Source organism: Macaca fascicularis, chromosome 18 (assembly GCF_037993035.2).
Source record: "Macaca fascicularis isolate 582-1 chromosome 18, T2T-MFA8v1.1".
Taxonomy (NCBI): Eukaryota; Metazoa; Chordata; class Mammalia; order Primates; family Cercopithecidae; genus Macaca; species Macaca fascicularis.
The window spans coordinates 72,728,814-72,746,816 of NC_088392.1; the positions used below are offsets into that span (position 1 = coordinate 72,728,814).

The 18,003-nt window shown below is 37.9% G+C and overlaps 1 protein-coding gene across 9 annotated transcripts in view; it reads right to left on the reverse strand.

Moving 5' to 3' along the window:
• Window positions 1-18,003, reverse strand: part of DLGAP1 (DLG associated protein 1) — a 961,867-nt gene that overhangs the window by 644,638 nt on the left and 299,226 nt on the right. For 5 of the 9 annotated variants that reach the window (XM_045378189.2, XM_045378187.2, XM_045378188.2 and 2 more), the window contains exon 3: window positions 12,396-12,502. The gene's annotated coding sequence lies outside the window, so the exon portion shown is untranslated. The remainder of the gene's footprint in view (window positions 1-12,395; window positions 12,503-18,003) is intronic. The other 4 variants (XM_074022767.1, XM_045378186.2, XM_074022768.1 and 1 more) reach the window with 1 other exon arrangement.

Consider the following 18,003-nt stretch of genomic DNA (forward strand, 5'->3'; position numbering starts at 1 on the left):
TAGATATATTTGTTCCTCCTCTATTTTTCAGAAGAGTTTGAGTGAGATTGGTATTAGTTCTTCTTTGCATGTTTGTTAAAATTCATCAGTGAAACCATTGGGTCTTGGGCTTTTCTTTTCTGGGAGAATTTTTATTACGGCTTTGATCTCATTAGTTCTTATTGGTCTGGTTCAGGTTTTGAAATTCTTCATGGTTCAATATTAGTGGGTTGTATATGTCTGGAAATGTATCTATGTCTTCTAGGTTTTTCCACTGATTGACACGTAGTTGCTCATAGTAGTCTCTAATGATCCTTTAAATTTCTGCTGTATTGGTTGTAACGTCTTTTTCCATCTCTGATTTTATTTATTTGGGTCTTCTCTCTTTTATTCTTAGTCTAGCTAAATGTTTATTGATTTTGTTTTTTTTAATAAAAGCAACTTTTCCTTTCATTGATATTTTGTATTGTTTTGTTTCAATTTCATTTATTTCAGGTTATTTGTAGTTTTTCTACCTTTTCATGTAGGTATTTATAGCTATAAACTTTCCTTTTAGCGCTGCTTTCGCTGCATCACATAGGCCTTCATATATTGTGTTTCCATTATCATTTGTTTCATGACAGATTTAAATTTTCTTCTCAATTTCTTCATGATCCACTGGTCATTCAGGGGCATATTTTTGAATTTACATGTCTTTGCATAGTTTCCAAAGTTCCTCTTGTTATTGATTTCTAGTTTTATGCAACTGTGGTGAGAGGATACTTGATATAATTTCAATTTTTTTGATGTTTTAAGACTTGCTTTGTGGCGTAACAAATGGTCTATCCTTGATAATGATCCATGTGCTGAGGAGGAGAATGTTTACTCTGCCAGCCATTGGATAGAATGTTCTATAAATATCTATTAGTTTCAATTGGTCTACACAACAGAATAAGTCCAATGTTTCCTTGTAGATTTTCTGTCTGAATGATCTGTCCAATGCTGAAAGTGGGGTGCTGAAGTCTCCAGTTATTATTTTATTGGATTCCATCTCTCTCTTCAATAATATTTACTTTTTATACATGGGTGCTCCAGTGTTTGGCGTATGTGTATTTATAATCATTACATCTCTTGCTGAATTGAACCCTTTATGATTAAATAATAACCTTCCTTTTTTAATAGCTTTTGTCTTGAAAGCTATTTGGATATAAGTATAGCTACTCCTGCATTTTTTTAGATTCCGTTTGCATTGAATATCTTTTTCCATCCCGTTAGTTTTAGTTTATGTGTGTCTTTATAGGTGAAATATTTTCCTAGTAGGCAACAGATAATGGGTCTTGTCTTTTATCCACTCAGTCACTCTGTCTTTTGACTGGCAAGTTAAATCCACTTACTTTCAATGTTACTATTGATAAGTAAGGATTTACTCTTGCCATTTTTATTACCTGTGTTCTGGGTGTTTTGTGATCATTTCTTACTTCTTTCCTTTTTCCTGTCTTCCTTCAGTGAAGGTGAATTTCTCTGGTGTTATATTTTAAATTCTTCCTTTTTATTTTGTGTATTTGTTGTATGCTTTCTGTTTTGAGGTTACCATGAGGCTTGCAAATATCTTGTAACCCATTATTTTAAACTGATGACAACTTAACCCTGATTGCATAAACAAAGAATCAAACTAACAAATAAGCAAAGAGAAAATGAATAAAAACTCTACACTTTTACTTTGTCCCCCCACTTTTAACCTTTCTTCTGTCTATTTATATGTTATTGTACTGTCTATATCTTGAAAAGTTGTTGTCGTGGTTATTTTTTGATTGATTCATCTCTTAGTCTTTCTAGTCAAGATAGGAATAGTTTACACACCACAATTCCAATGTTGTAATATTCTGTGTTTTTCTGTGTACTTACTTTTACTGGTAAGTTTTGCACCTTTAGGTGATTTATTCTTGCTCATTAAAGTCCTTTTCTTTTGGATTAAAGAACTCCCTTTAGCATTTCTTGTAAGACAGGTCTGGTGATAAAATCCTTTTTCTTCTGTTGTTATGGAAAAGTATTTCTCCTTCATATTTGAAGGACATTTTTGCTGGATATATTATTCTAGAATAAAAGCATTTTTCCTTCAGTACTTTAAATATGTCATGCCGCTCTCTCCTGGCCTATAAGGTTTCCACTGAGAAGTCTGCTGCAGGATATACTGATCCATTGCATGTCATTTGCTTTTTGCTCTTGAGGCTTTTAGGATCCTTTCGTTATGCTTGACCTTTGGAAGTTTGATTACTAAAGGTCTTGAGGTAGTCTTCTTTGGGTTAAATCTGCTTGGTGTTCTATATGCTTCTTGTACTTGAATATTTATATCTTTCTCTATGTTTGGGAAGTTCTCTGTTATTATCCCTTTGAATAAACTTTCTACCTTGATTTCTATATCTATGTTCTCTTTAAGGCTGATAACTCTGTAACTCTTAGATTTTCTTTTTTGAGACTATTTTCTAGATCTTGTGGGCATACTTCATTCTTTTCTATTCAGTTTTTCCCAAGATTTCAAATGAATAATTTATTAGGTGAAAATAAGGTTACACAGACTAAGCAGACACACCAAAGATGGCTAATAAGGACACGTAGAAGTTCTGAAAATGATCTGAGATAACTTTTGAAAATGCACATGTTTATAGCCCAAACCTACTACTTTAGAAAACCCTGGAAAACAGAGGAATACACAAGCATGCATTCCACTTTTACATGACACCACTCCATGTCATATAGCCTCTGGAAACTCCACTATATGCTCATTAAGTATGAAGTTTTGGCAAATGAAATCTTAAAGTCTTAATATTATGAAAAGAGTTTTGACCTTCTGTACTCCCTGAAAAATACTGGAGATCCCCATGAAACCACATTTTGAGTACTGGTATCACCACACTTTTGGGTGTTTAAGCATCACCTGTATTCATTCTTCTTTTGTCCTTTCTGACTATTTTCAAATAGCCTGTCCTCAATCTCCCTAATTCTTTCTTATGCTTGATCAATTCTGCTGGTAAGAGACTCTGATGCATTCTTCAGTATATCAATTGCACTTTTCAACTCCAGAATTTCTGTTTGATTCTCTTAATGATTTCAGTCTCTTTGTTAAATGTATCTGATGGTATTCTAAATTCCTTCTCTGTTTTATCTCGAAATTTGTTGAGTTTCCTCAAAACAGCTATTTTGAATTCTCTGTTTGAAAGGTCACATGTCTCTGTATCTCTAGGATTGGTCCCTGGTGACTTATTTAGTTCGTTCAGTGCTGTAATATATTCCTGGATGGTTTTGATGTTTGTGATTGTTCATTGGTGTCTGAGCATTGAAGAATTAAGTACTTATTGTAGTCTTCACAGTCCTTTTTTAAAATAATTCTTGTCAAGTTCCATCTTTTTATTGCATAGTCAAATGTCCTTGGACATTCTTACCATTTAAACAAATACTCAAAAATTGCAAGTTGTAATAAGCTCTATTAAACTATTGTAATCTGTTTTCTAAGGAGATTATTCTATCATTCAAAAATAACATTTATGTTTCTTTCAGAGAGTACTTAATATGTCATTTTATTAAAAATGTCAATATTAGTAATAATTGCCCATGAAGAAATAACTCTTCTATTGTGAAGGTCTGGGCAGTCTAGTTAACAACATTACCACCCAACACAATATATATACATATCTATATCTATCTATATCTCATAAGGCTTGAGATAGCCTCATCAGTAAGATTCTCATCTTGATAGCGATAGGTCTCTGAGACATGAAAAATAAACACAGTATTCCACAAATAGATTTTAGTATCTCATAGATGTCTGAAAAAATCAAGTTATCAAATAGCAATAGAACTTTTTAGCTTCTAAATTATTTCTGACATAAAAAGTACAGAACAGCGAAATAGTAAGATTTATCTAAGAATACATGAACTTGAGAGGATTTGTAGAATATTAAAATAGAAAAATAGCCAACAGGATTAAAAGGCTTGTTTGTACCTGTCCTTCTTTGGAAGGCTCTCCAGGTATTGGTATTCAGAAGTATTTGAGTGTTATGAACTAAGTTTTTTTTGTCACTACGGGCATATCTGTATTAGGGAGCACCCCAAGCCCCGCAATGCTGTGAGGTGATTCTGCTCTTGCAGAATCATAGAGGTACTGCCTTGGTGGTCTCGGAAAAGATCAGGAAAAATTTTCTAGACTGCCAGGCAAAGACTCTCGTTCTCCTCTCTTACTTTCTCCCAAACAGAGTCTTTCTCTGTGCTGAGCTGCCTGGAGCTGGGAGAGAGGTGACACAAGCTCACCTGTGGTCACCACCACTGGGACTGTGCTGGGTCAGACCTGAAGCCAGCATGGTATTGGGTCTCGCCCAACGCCCATACTAACCACTGCCTGGCTACTACTTAAATATTTGCTCAAGGCCCTAGGGCTCTACAATCAGCAGGTAGCAAAGCTAGCTAGGCTTGTATCCTACCCTTCAGGACGGCAAGTTCCCCTTTGTCCTGGGGAGGTCTAGGGACACGATCCAAGAGCCAGGGCCTGGAGTCAGATACTTTAGAAATCAACCTGATGCCCTATTGTACTGCAGCTGAGCTGGTATTCACAAGTCAAAGTCCTTCCCACTGTTCCCTCCCTTTTTCACAAGCAGAAGAACATCTCTCCATGGCCACCCACTGCCCAAGGCCCATGATGAGTACCGCCAGGGTACTGCTGATGGTCACTTAAGGTCCAGGGGCTCTTGAGTTAGCTTGTGGTGAGTGCTACCAGGCCTGAGACTCACTCTTCAGGGCAGCAGACACCCCTCTGGCCCAGGGAAGGTCCAGAAATGCCAGTCAAGAGACAAGGCCTAGTATTGAGGACCCCAAGCCTGCTCGGTGTTCTCCTCCACTGTGGGTGAGCTGGTGCCTATGGTGCAAGACAAAGTCCACTTTACTTTCCCCTCATTTGCTCAAGCAGAAATAGTCTCTACCCCTAGTCACCAAAACTGGAGATGTACTGGGTCACATGTGTATCTAGCACGGCTCTGAGTCACAACCAAGGCCCATGACAAGTGCTGCCTGGCTGCTACAGTTGAATATTCAGGACCCAAAGGCTCTTTACTCATCAAGTGATGAATCCTGCCAGAACTGGGTCCTTCTCTTTAAGGCAGTGGGTTCCTTTCTGGCCCAAGTTTTGTCTAGAAATGTCATGCAGTAGCTAGATCCTCAGGACTCTATCTGGCTTCCTAGCCTACTGTGGCTGTGCTGGTATCTAAGATGCAAGACAAAGTCCTCTTTACTCTTCCCTCTCCTCTCCTCAAGCAGAGGGAAGCAGTCTCCCTCTAGGTAGGAGTTGTGTTGCCTGGTGCTGGGGGAGGGGAGGCGTAAGTACTTTCTTAGCTGTGTCAGCGGGTGTCCGACTAGATTGTGAGCGCCACAAGCCCACTGGCTCTGAGTCCAGCACAGCACCAGGACTTGCCCAGGAATTGCAGTCCTTGCGGCCTAGACTAGCATTTAAGTTTATTTAGAACCCCAGAGCGCTTTAGCCCACAGTGGTGAGGCTTGCCAGAATTAGGGTTCTGACTGTTGGGACAGACAATTCCCCTCTGGCTAGGACTAGTTTAAGTGCTGCCTTCCCGAGTGCTGGCTAAGTTCTGTCCCACATTGCTTTTCGCTGTGATAGGGCAGCCCTGAGTTCCTATGCAAAGTCCCACAATCACTGTGCTCTCCCTCCCCCAGGCACACAGATTTCCTCTCTGAGCCACAAGGCCCCTGCTGGGAGACAGGCAAGGGGTGCTGTAGGCAATTCAACACTGTTTTTCAGTGCCTTTTTTAGTGATACAAAGTTAACACCAGGTACTGTGATCACTCACCTGATTTTTAGTTCTTATAAAGGTGATTTTTTTGTGCAGATAGTTGCTTAATGTGGTGATCCTGCAGAGAGGATGACAGTGGAGGTGTCTATTCAGCCATCTCGCTCCACCTCCCCTACTATGCAATTTTGCTAATGTCTATTTTTTTTTTAACATGGTATCATTGTTTCTCTAACCTTAGTCTTTAAATAAATAAGACAGGTAAAAATTTTAGGTAAAAATTTCTAGCACATGATAAGAATATAGCAAAAAGAAAATAAATCCAGCCAATATGCCTTTTCTTCGTTTCTTATAATTCTTGTCAAGTTGTACCTTTGTACTGCATAGTCAAATGTTGTCCTTGAACATTCTTACAGTATAAACAAACACTCAAATATGTGATTTGTAATAAACTCTATTATACTCTTACTTTACAAATAAACTATTTCATCATCTAAAAATAACATTTATGTTTCTTTCAGAGTACTTAATAGGTCATTTTATTAAAAATGCCAATATCGGTAATAATTGCCTATAACTTTTCTATTGTGAAGGTCTTGGTTGCCCAATTAACAATGTCACCACCCACACAATATGTCTATATATTTACATATCTATATCTATCTACATCTCCTAAGGTTTGAGACAGCCTCATCAGTATGATTATCATCCTGATAGTAACAGGACTCTGAGACATGACAAATAAACACAGTATTCTACAATTAGAGTTTGTATCTTATAGATGTCTGAAAAAATCAAGGTATCAAATAGCAATAACAGCTTTTAGTTTCTAAATTATTTCTGATATAAAAAGTATAGAATAGTGAAATAGTAAGATTTATCTCAGAACACATTAACTTAAGAGGATTTATAGAATATTAAATAGAAAAATTGCCAACAGGATTAAATCCTGTGCTAAGATTGATGAAATATTCCAGCAAAACTTTATTGATCTACTCTTGTTAAGTAGGCAGCTTTGAATTTCTGCTGACAAGTACTGGGGTTAACCAATATCAAAATGACAACTGAAACTCAAAACACATAAAATAAGAACAGAAAAGTATTCAATATCTGCATGAATCTCTTAGTAAATGAATCTTCTATTGACCAAAACTTTGATTTCTTTTGCCTCTGGGTATAAAGCTACATCTGGCAAATTGGCTATGAAAATAATTTTTTGGAGAATGAGAAGAAAAAAATGAATAATTTTAGTCATTCTGAAATCAGTTAAAAATTGAGACCATATGAATGTTTATTCAGGTTAAACTTTTGCCTTGAAGAATCTTTATTTTAGTTTCTCCCCAACCCATGGCGAGATTACAAGGCAGAAAACAAAATGTAAGTTGCAAACTTCATGCTTCACACTGAGAAATCACTCTTGATGAAAAAGGCCCGGCTTGACACATGTAACCATCAGCAACGCATAGAACCAGAGCTATCCCGTGTAGATAAAAAAAGATGCTGAATTTTTCCACTAGCCTTTCAGTCTCAGATGACTAAATTATGGATACATTTTCTAAAGTGTGTTCATCTTTTAAAGTCCTAAACAAAAGTTTCTTACTCTTGTAGAATTATGTTGGAAAAGAAGAGTATACGGTAATCTCCATTAACCTCCAAAACCGTGGTGGGATTCTGGTCAGCTTCTAGCCTGTATAGGTCTTTAAACTCACCAGATGCTGGATTTATTTTATACACTATCTCTGGTCTTTAAAGTGACCTTTCAGATAATAACACTGCCCCCGTTTTACAGATGAAGATACTAAAGTACATAGAGTGGCTCAGTCCATTCGCCATGTTCACACAGTTAATAAATGAAAGAGCTGAGTTTTGAACTCAAGTTTTTCTGAATCTCAAATCCTGCCTTTTCAACTATGCTTTCAAATATGTGCCCTTAGTTGACTGATTGACTCACTCATACTTTCGTGTTGGGTTTTAGGTAGGATTTCATATGATCTGTACCTTGAAATTGCAAGGTAAGGCACTAGAATGAATTCCAGGGGTTACTTATCTTAAACCCTTCTTTTTATAATAGAGGTAACTGAAGCCTAAGGACTAGCCAAGAACATACATCAAGGTAATAACAAAGTTGGGGCTAGGACATTTACGTTTTAATTAATATTTAAGCTTTACTATTAGGCAAGCCACAACATAAAATGAAAATTTTAATTTTCTCTTACAAAAGTGAATTATGAAATATATTTAAAAAAATAAATGTTCAAGCTTTCATATTATCCTCTGTTGTTGTTATTTATGCTAATATGTGATTACAGGCTTTTTCAAGAGTGCGTTCTGAGGTTGACTCCACTACAGAATACATAACAAAAAAATAAGTGGAAACTTGGTTTAAAAACATACAAAATAAATTTCACACTGAGCTCTAAAAGTAGGCATTGAGCCTAATTTCTGGAATAAATCGAAGAGTAGGCAGAAAACAGACAGAAGGAACAGTTATTTTAGCAAGAAAAGTAGGAAAAATTTACCAAGCCAATCATGGGATGATGCATGCAGATAAAAGATGTAGAGAGAAAATGTGCAACATTGACACATGAACACATTTGAATGCAAGAAAGCAAAAAAACCAGAAAGTATAATTGTCCTAAATGTGAATAAACATTCAAATTATGCTGCAGCTGCAAAATTTAAACTCAAGGAAAAGACATTTGCAAAAGAATTTATTAAATAGATGTGATTTGCTGGTTTCATACAACCAGTGGCTCTTTTACAAAGTAAAATGTACAATTTAGCTTGATATAAATGACATTTCCCCCGTTGTACTCAATCAAAGAGCAAAAAGTCTTTCGTGAGAGACTCTTTATTAAAGAGCACAATACTATGGATACTCAGATGCTTGGACTTTAACTACGTAGTGTGATTTCATCTAATAAAATGTCTTATATATTGAGTATGGGCTTATATAATAAGGTTTCTCTGTGAAGCAAAACCATCTTTCTCTATGGCACAAGTCAGAGTAGTTTCTTTGTAAGGAGTTAAGTTTCATGCTGAAACCAGTTCTTGGTTGCTAAACCTGTTCATCCATTCTTCCATCCATCCATCCATCCATCTATCCTTTATCCATCCAATAGATATTTATGGGTCTACAAAGTCTATGACATAGTAAAGGATATAAAAATGCATCAAAAATCTTACTGTTGGGAATTTTATGATATTAAGATGGTATTTGACCAGAAGACTCAGAGCTTATTATTAAACTAACACACCTACCCACAATGGTGATGTTGGTAAGGAAGACCTTTCATTGTGATCAGTCTTTGACTCAAACTGTAAAGCAGAAATTGTAGTGCCAGCCTGGATCATTTAGTTTACAGAGTGGTTCTCCAAGTTAAGGTCTCATGGAACAGCAGATCAGCATCATCTGGGAACATGTTAGAAATGTACATTCTTGGGCCTCACTCCAGAACAGAGGTGTCCAAGGGAGAGAATACAGTTATGTGTTCTTAGTTTCTGTTTCTGGTTGGGCATGTAAAGCCCCATGCTTGTCTCTCTTTTCCATTTATCACTAGAGACAGAAACTAAAAGCCATGGCTTCAGGCTGCTAAAAGCCTAAAACAAAACAAAACAAAACAAAACACCACCACCACCACCACCACCACCACCACCACCACCACCACCACCACCACCACCACAATAAAGCGGGCTAGATAAGCTTGCTCTAGACCAATCTGTGTTTGAAAATCACAAAGCCTTAACATCACTTGGAAGGCTTGAAAAAAATCACAGCACTTACATTTCTACACAATGGGCTGGGCCACTGGTAAGTGAGGCCAAAGAATAAAAAAAATAAGTTTAACAACTTAGAGTGGCAGGTTTTAAATGTCTGCTTAAGAAATTTAGATAATGATAGATTGGTAAATCAGAGAACATTTTCTGAGCAAAAAGCAGACATGATCAGAGTTGTGATTCTGGAAGACTCTGGAGGCAAAGGAGACAAGGGAGAGGTAAACTAATGAGGGGCAATACATGGTTCAGGTGAGAAGACACAGTAATTTTTCTTTCGTGATTCAGGAGGATGTCCAGCCTCAAATGAACGGGGGCCCTTCACTTGGTTTGCATGTCGTGGATCCTCTTCCTCTCTAGTTTGATTCTGTCTGCTCTTTTTGGTATTTCTGACTAGCATCTGCCACGGCTTTCCTGGTTTCTCTGCACTACCATTCTCCGCTGCCCTTTCTCCTGTCCCCTCCACTCTCATTTCCTTCACGAGGAAATCTGCATGCAAATGCACATCACTTTAAGTGTTTGTTGTTGTCTGTTTTATTTTTAATAGCTGCTCCTTAGAGAGTTTATCAATTACATTCTTCCTCTGAGCATATGATCTTCTAGGTCACAACACAACCACAGGCTAAAGCAACTTTATTTTCAATCTGTTTAATGGCCTCATGTCAAAACAAAACAAGCTCTGATTCACCTTAATGTGCTAAATCTGTTTTGCCAGCTGACTATTCATCTAACATTATGCCCAGATATATATATAATTTCAGTCATGCATTTCACACAAACAGGGTTGTTTCCAAATAGGAAAGACAATAATTAAATTTTTGTGTATACACAGACATCTTCTTGTAAATGAACCAATATAAAGTGAGTAACAAATACAGCTATGATTAAATGTTGTTATATTAATTCTGACTATTCCAAATGTTGGTCATAATTTGAATCTTATATAATGTCTCAAATATACATGGGGACTCAGATGCATTTCTCACTTAGCTGACACTATACCATTTACTGAAGATGGACAATTTATTAATGAAGAAGTTAGTTTCGAAACAGAACTCACCTGAATTCCATGATATTTAGGTATAATTATTTAATGTCTTTAAAACACAAAACTTTTTTTTCTTGGAGATATTTCATTTAGGAGAAAAATGCTGATATAGAATAAAGTAAAAGGAGGTGCAACAAACGCGGTTGGCTCCCTACATTATGTCCCGGGGTTCGCTTTGGATGTCAGCCACAGCTGCAGGGGTCTCCTTGCCTTTGTAGGGAGGGATCTCTAACCCCCAGGTCATAGACTAATACTGGTTCATGGCCTGTTAGGAACTGGGCCGCACAGCAGGAAAGTGAGCAGTGGAACAGCGTGCATTACGGCCTGAGCTCTACCTCTTGTGAGATCAGCGATGGCATTAGATTCTCATAGGAGCATGATCCCTATGTGAACTGTCCATGCAAGGAATCTAGGTATGTGCTCCTTACGAGAATCTAATTCGTGATGATCTAAGGTGGAACAGATGTATCCCAAAACCATCTCCCCACCTCCCCACTCTGCCCATGGAAAAATTGTCTGCCATGAAACCTGTCCCTGGACCACTGCCTTTCAAGGTACACAAGTGACAACTGAGTGTCTTTCTGCTTTCTACCCATGAATGGCTGGCACAGCCCAGCATTATGAGGGAATTCATGCCCCTCGGGGGGATACAAAACCAAGGGGAAAAAGTCAGTCAGTAAACCTCCTGCTGCACATCTTTCTAACAGAAATTTGGGCATCTGTACCCCTCTTGGGAGGAACCAAGTTCCCACTGTTTGCAGTGGTGGACTTGCTAACCCGCCTGCAATTTGGCCTGTGCTTCTTCCCTGATTCACTCTTCCTGCTTCTAACTCTTGATCTTTTGGGATCAGCTCCCTAATAAATTGCCATATCCAAGTCATTGTCTCAAGCAAGTAACCCAAACAAAGACAACAGCTTATTATTCAGCAATATTAATCTCCTTCTGATCTGATACCACTTCTGTAGTGTATTTGATTTATATGTGGTAAGACCCCTCTTTTTTTCTCCCTCCAAAACGACATAAAGAAAGGAGTAGAGATGATAGCAAGGACTCAAGTGTTTTCATTTTCCTTCTTTTCTTTTTCTTTTTTTTTTTGAGATGGAGTCTCCCTCTGTCACCCAGGCTGGAGTGCAGTGGCACAGTCTTGGCTTACTGCAACCTCCGCCTTCCAGGTTCAAGTGATTCTCCTGCCTCAGTCTCCCAAGTAGCTGGGATTACAGGCACCTGCCACCACACCTGGCTAATTTTTGCATTTTTAGTGGAGAGGGGGTTTCACCATATTGGCCAGGCTGGTTTCAAACTCCTGACCTCAGGTGATCCACCCACCTCGGTCTCCCAAAGTGCTAGAATTTCAGGCATGAGCCAGCGCGCCCTGCCGTTCATTGCTTTTCTTAGCACACTTACATCATGTTGAACATGTCTGTGTGGATAAATGCAAATTTGTTCCATATGCTAAGAAAAGCTAATACTATGCCATTTACTTCCATAATTTCATGCCTAACCTACCAAACACACAATATTTGGGTCCACAGATTTATATAAATGGCATTTGCCCAATATGCCATTCCAGATTAACAACAACAATGAAGATTAAACATATAAAATACATCTGGCCCAGATTCTGTACAGGTAGCTAGGAAGTTAAAAAACCACAGGTTTTAAATTCAACAGACTCTTAATATGTCTGGAAAGCATATGCCTGGAATATTTTGTGCAAATATACCATGCTATTACAAAATGTTTCATATAGGATAGCTGAAGAGGAGGCTGTTATTTAAGAAAGTGCTTCCTATACACGTAAGGGGAAAGGGGGCAATTTTACCTTTGATTATCAATTGTCCATTTTCCTTGCTTCCGAGGTAGGAAAAGATCCAAACTGCAGGCTTTTTTTAACCTGATGTCACTCTGGGTATCTGATGTTCAACTGCTCTGAAACATAACAATGCAATAATTAGATGTAATAACTAGCCTGAAACAAAAAAGATGCTTAACAATGATCTCACAAGAATTGCTCTGACAGACATTATATTCAATGTTGTTAAGAAGAGAGTTTCATAGAAAATCTACATGGCCGTGTTCTTGCATGATGTCACACTGTATTTTTATGCTTTTCAGAAAAATAAAATCAATCACACAGAAAAAAAATGTTGCTGTAATAAATACGCTTGATATTCTACAATATACATTTCCTATCATTTATTTTCTTTAAAAAGCAATAAAATGCAAACATCAGTGATCCGATTCTGTAAGATATAGTATACATACGCGATTGTATTCACTTCCTGAGCATTATTTGTTTTAGCAACAGTACAACTAAGCCACTGTGACTTTAAAAAGGGCTAAAATGTATCATTTTTTTCCAGAGTGGTTCTTTTCACTCTGGGAAAAAACCACAGGAGGATGCCAATCATGGCATAATATTCCCAAGTGTGCTACTAGGGACTTGCTGGTGCCTCAGTCAAGCCACTATCCTTAATTAGGACAAATACCTAATGCATGTGGGGCTTAAAACCTGGATGATGTGTTGATGGGTGCAGCAAACCACCATGGCACATGTACACCTATGTAACAAACCTGCACATTCTGTACATGTATCCCAGAACTTAAAGTAAAATAATAATATTTAAAAAATCCTTCCTTAGAAAAGTGACAAAATGGAACACATAACTGGACCCACACGTATGAACAAGGTAACTATTCCCGATCATATCACATGCTATATGGCTGAGCTATGAGTTTCCTTTCTGAAAAGTGACATAGAAAAGGACTTGGGTCACACGCGAAAATGATATGATGTTGAAAAGTGTAAGTAGCTGTAAAGGTCTGTTTCTATTTTTTTGTAAGCAATGTATCCTATTGGATCTAGGTAGCATATTAAAATACTGTCAGAAGGGAATGAGAAAAATAATAAATTAATAAGCAGAAATGTAGTGATATTCAGAATCGAGAATATAATTTGTATTTTTTAACCTCCTAATTATTTATAAGAACTATAAAGAAATGAGTGTGGAATTCATTTTACAGAAGAGGAAGTAGATGTCAGAAGAGGTGATATGGCTCGATCAATTTTATGCAGTGAGTAGGCACAGAGGCAGAGGCAGAATTACGTCCCAGATGCTCTGTCTGGAAGTTCAGTCTCTTTAGAAACTCACATCTTGTTTCCAAAAAGAACACTGGACTTTCAAAAAGTTCAGGGCTAGTACAATTCTCTGCAGAACTTGTTAAAGCAATATTTTGAGACTGGCAAAACTGACAGGTATGAAAGTGCTGTCAGAAACATAACAGCCTCAGGTATTTGCATGATAATAACGCACAGGAGGAACACTTGACTTTCACATATACCTCTTTATCCATGCCATAGAAGACAAAAATGAGACTCCATCATCAAAAGCTTTTAGTTATACTTAAAAGATTACGAGCCCTGACTTATATACTATTATCCTGCTAAGTATTTTTAATATTCAATTAAAACAGGCAAGCTCTGAGTGGAATTTCTTCCCCACATATATGAGGACTAAGTAACTCAGGAGATAATGAAAAATTGTTAATTTCTAAAAATATATAGGACTGATCATTTATCCTTTCATAACTACTTATTGAGAATTGATTGTCTACTAGATAGTTCTCTTAATTTTCTTTGGAAACGAAGTGGAAAGATTATGTAATTTCTGAAAAAGACACCCAGAAACACAAGAAGAAATTCATTTTATTATAATTGGTTTTACAAGTTAGATAATTGTTAGGTAAACAAATATATTAATCACTAGGAGAGGTCTTAAATGTCATCTAGTCTAATGCTTCCCAAATGTAGCTGATCATCAGTCATCTGGAAATTTGCATTAAAATACAAATATAGAATTTCATGCAAGATCGTTTAAATCAGAATATTTATGGGGACGGAATCTGCATTTTGTAAATGCTCCCAGCTAATTCTCCTGATGAAGCAGGTTGGGAAACCTACCGATTCTGTCTGATTTCCTCATTAGATAGAGAAGGACACTGAAACCAGAGAACTGACTTGCCCAAGGCATTTGCTTCTGGTGACAGGACTGAGACTAAAATGCAGAACTCCTGATTCTCCTTTTTTTTTCTTCTTTTCCTTACCCCAAGTGTCCCTCTTTTACTTTTTTCTTCCTGTCCTTTTTTTTTAATCACCACATAATCAAGATTTAGCATCTGTAGCTGAGAAAGAACCAGAGTAAAAGAACAAGAACATTATAATTATTTGAGTATCAGAAGATTCAGGTATGTTTTCTCATTAGCAACCTCATTGAACTTACACAGATGAAAGGTGAAAAACAGGAATTTGGACTTCAGCTATTCGATTCAATCACGTGCTTCCTACTCTTCCACTGTCTTTTTCCAGAATCAGCTACTTGGGAGTTGTCTGCTGAGTCCCTTTCTTTGGGGTCGGCCCAGCACTCCCCATCCTGCAGTTGTCAAAGGGGTCCTCGTACCTGGACATCCCTGATTGGACCAGGAGAGGTGTTTTTCCCAAACCAGGCCCATAGCTGGGACTGTGAGACTATAGCTCTGTCCAGGTTAAAGAGTGATGGGTAAATCACGGAGAAGGAAGAATGAAACAGACACACATGGAAGGTGGGACAAGAACTCTCTCAACTCATCTGCCTCCTGCTCCCTCTTTTTCATTTTTTCCTGTGGCTTTCATGAGCTCATGTATCCTTAAGAGATAAGGAGACAGAGTCTTGCTCTGTCATCCAGGCTGGCGTGCAGTGGTATGATCATAGCCCACTGCAGCCTCCAACTCCTGGGCTCAAGTGCTCTTCCTGCCTCAGCCTCCAGAGTAGCTGGGACTAGATGTGCACCGCCACACCTGGCTATTTTTTTTTAATTTAACTTTTTGTAGAGATAGAGTCTCTCCATGTTGCTCAGGCTGGTCTCAAACTCCTGGCCTCAAGTGATCCTCTTACCTTGGCCTCCCCCTTTTTTTTAAAAAAAAAATTAAATTATTTATTTTTAAATTAATGTTTTTGGCTTAAGCTTACTCAAGTTAGTTTATTTCTGTAACTCTGCAGCCAGAGTCAAGAAGAATACACCTCATATCATTCATTTTATATGTGTTACTCTATAAGCCAGTCACTTTAGTTACAGTATTCTAAGAGGCTTACATAAAAACTATTGGCTGAGAGTGTGGAGAAGGAAGAATACACACTACAAAGGTCTTGCATTTTATGGAATACCTATATTTTCATCAAATACATGTTTTGAAGTGTGATAAAGTGGAGAAGGTCCCAATCAGAAAGTCCTCTTTTCATCACAGATCTGACTCTTACACAGTTTCTGACTTGTGAAAGTTACCTAGCCTCTCTCAGTTTTAATGTCCTTATTTGTAAAATACCTCTGGGCTAAGTTTAGTCAGGTTAGTATGAGGAACAAGGGAAAGCACTCATTCATTCTCTCATTCATTCATTCACCCCACCATTCTGCAAAGATTTATTGATCATATGCCAAGCACTATCTAGGGGATGAGAATGCATTAGTGAACATTTCATTTTAGTGAAGACAAATAAACAGAAAGTAAATAATAAATGTAAAGCAGTAAATTATAGAGAAGTTTAGAAGGTGAAACATGCTATAGATGTAAGAAATATAGACCAAGGTAAGAATATCAGAAGTATATGGGTAGGGAGGTATAGGGAGGGGAGGGGATTCCACCAAGAAAGTGAGATTTGACCAAAAACTTGAGAGATGTGAGGGAGTGAGTACCATGCCAGAGAAGGGTGTTCCAGGCAGAGGGAACTGCAGGGGTTATAGTGCTAAGGTGGGAGTGTTCCTGGTTGGTCTTGGGACTGCAAGAAAGTCATGGGATAGAGTGAAGTGAGGGAGGAGATTAGTAAGTGTGTGCACAATTTACTTCTACAAATGCGCTGCCCATTGTGAACCATGTGGGAACTAATGAAAATAAGTCACAACAAATTGCATTATTTGAGCAGTCTACAGTTCACATCATGCTTCTGTGTGGATTAGCTCACCCTGCTACCTGGAACACATTTTCCTCCCAGGTCTTCTAAGGCACCGTGGGGAATAGTAGTGGGTACAGATAATACAAGGTAGTTCAACTACAATTGCTAACCTCATAGACTTTTCTCCCACAGTTGCCATTTAGTGTATTTTCTGAATATAAAGATGTGTATATTTGCTCTTCCGAAGTAGTGAATAACAAATTCATTAAGCTGAAAGTATGCACTGAAAAGTGAGTATATGTATATTAAAAGATGTATGTCCGGCAATTCAGTACTTAGACAAGCTTATGAGCAAAGATGAGTTGTTATGAATTTGTAACATTAAACATGGTGGGGCAGGAGGGTGCTGTGGGGAGGTGGAGGAAGGAGTGGGTCAGGATGGCTCATGGCTTTTCAGCTTTTACTCTGAGAGTGAAAAGGGGGCCATGGCAGGAGTTTGAGCTTATAGTCGGCATGGCTTATGTTTCAAAACCTCATCCTGGCTGCTGGTTTGGAATAGTACCTAGGAGAGGTCAGGATGCAGGTAGCCGGAAAGCTTGTGAACCACCCAGACAGAGGCAGCATTTGCTCTGACTCAGGTGGGGTCGAGGAGCAGTCAGATCCATGCTGAACTTGTTTGGAAGCAAAAGTTGACAGGGCCTCTTGATGGATTGGGTGATTAGGGCGAGAAAATAAAGAGACAACAATGACCCCAAGATTTCTGGCCTAAGCAACTGGAAGAGTGACCTCGATGTCGCTTGAGATGAGAAATGCTGAGGCTAGAGCAGGCTTTTTAGGGAAAGCTGATGCGTTCAGTCTGGCCATATCAATTGAACGATCAGTGCCAACTGGACTTGCCACATAGGTGGTTGGATATACAAGACTGGAACGTGGGAGAGAGTCTGGGCTGGAGTTTGTGTTAGAAGCTTTCTGGTATAGCATAGGTCATTGATAGTATTTCTATTTCCACCACCACAGATGGTTATATAAGGGTTAAATAAAATAATATTTGTAAAGCACAGTACCTGGTATGTAACAGGAATGCAACATATTTTAATTCCCTTCTGTTTCCTGCCTTTATTTAAAAATATATCTTTTTCTACCGACTATTAGATTATGTTTATCTTTCTGTGAAAAAACAATCAATTTCTGCAAGACACAATATCATACTTTACATTTTGGCAGTCCTTTTTAAAACAAAGGGAAATAATCTCCTTATAAAATGTTGACAATCGCACTCAGTAAGTCATAAAAGAGAAGTTCCAGGAAGCAAGGTAAAGTTTTGTTTGGATAGGAGCTGAAAGGTCTAAAGAGAAAGTGAAAACTGAACAGATATAAATCTATAGACCTAAGAAAACCCTAAACTTTTCTCAGATCTCCCTGGATTTCTTTGGACATAGAGCTTGTCTTTTTACTTTATCTTCTAGCAGTTAAGAATTTTTCTTTTAGCAATGATTAATAGTCTGG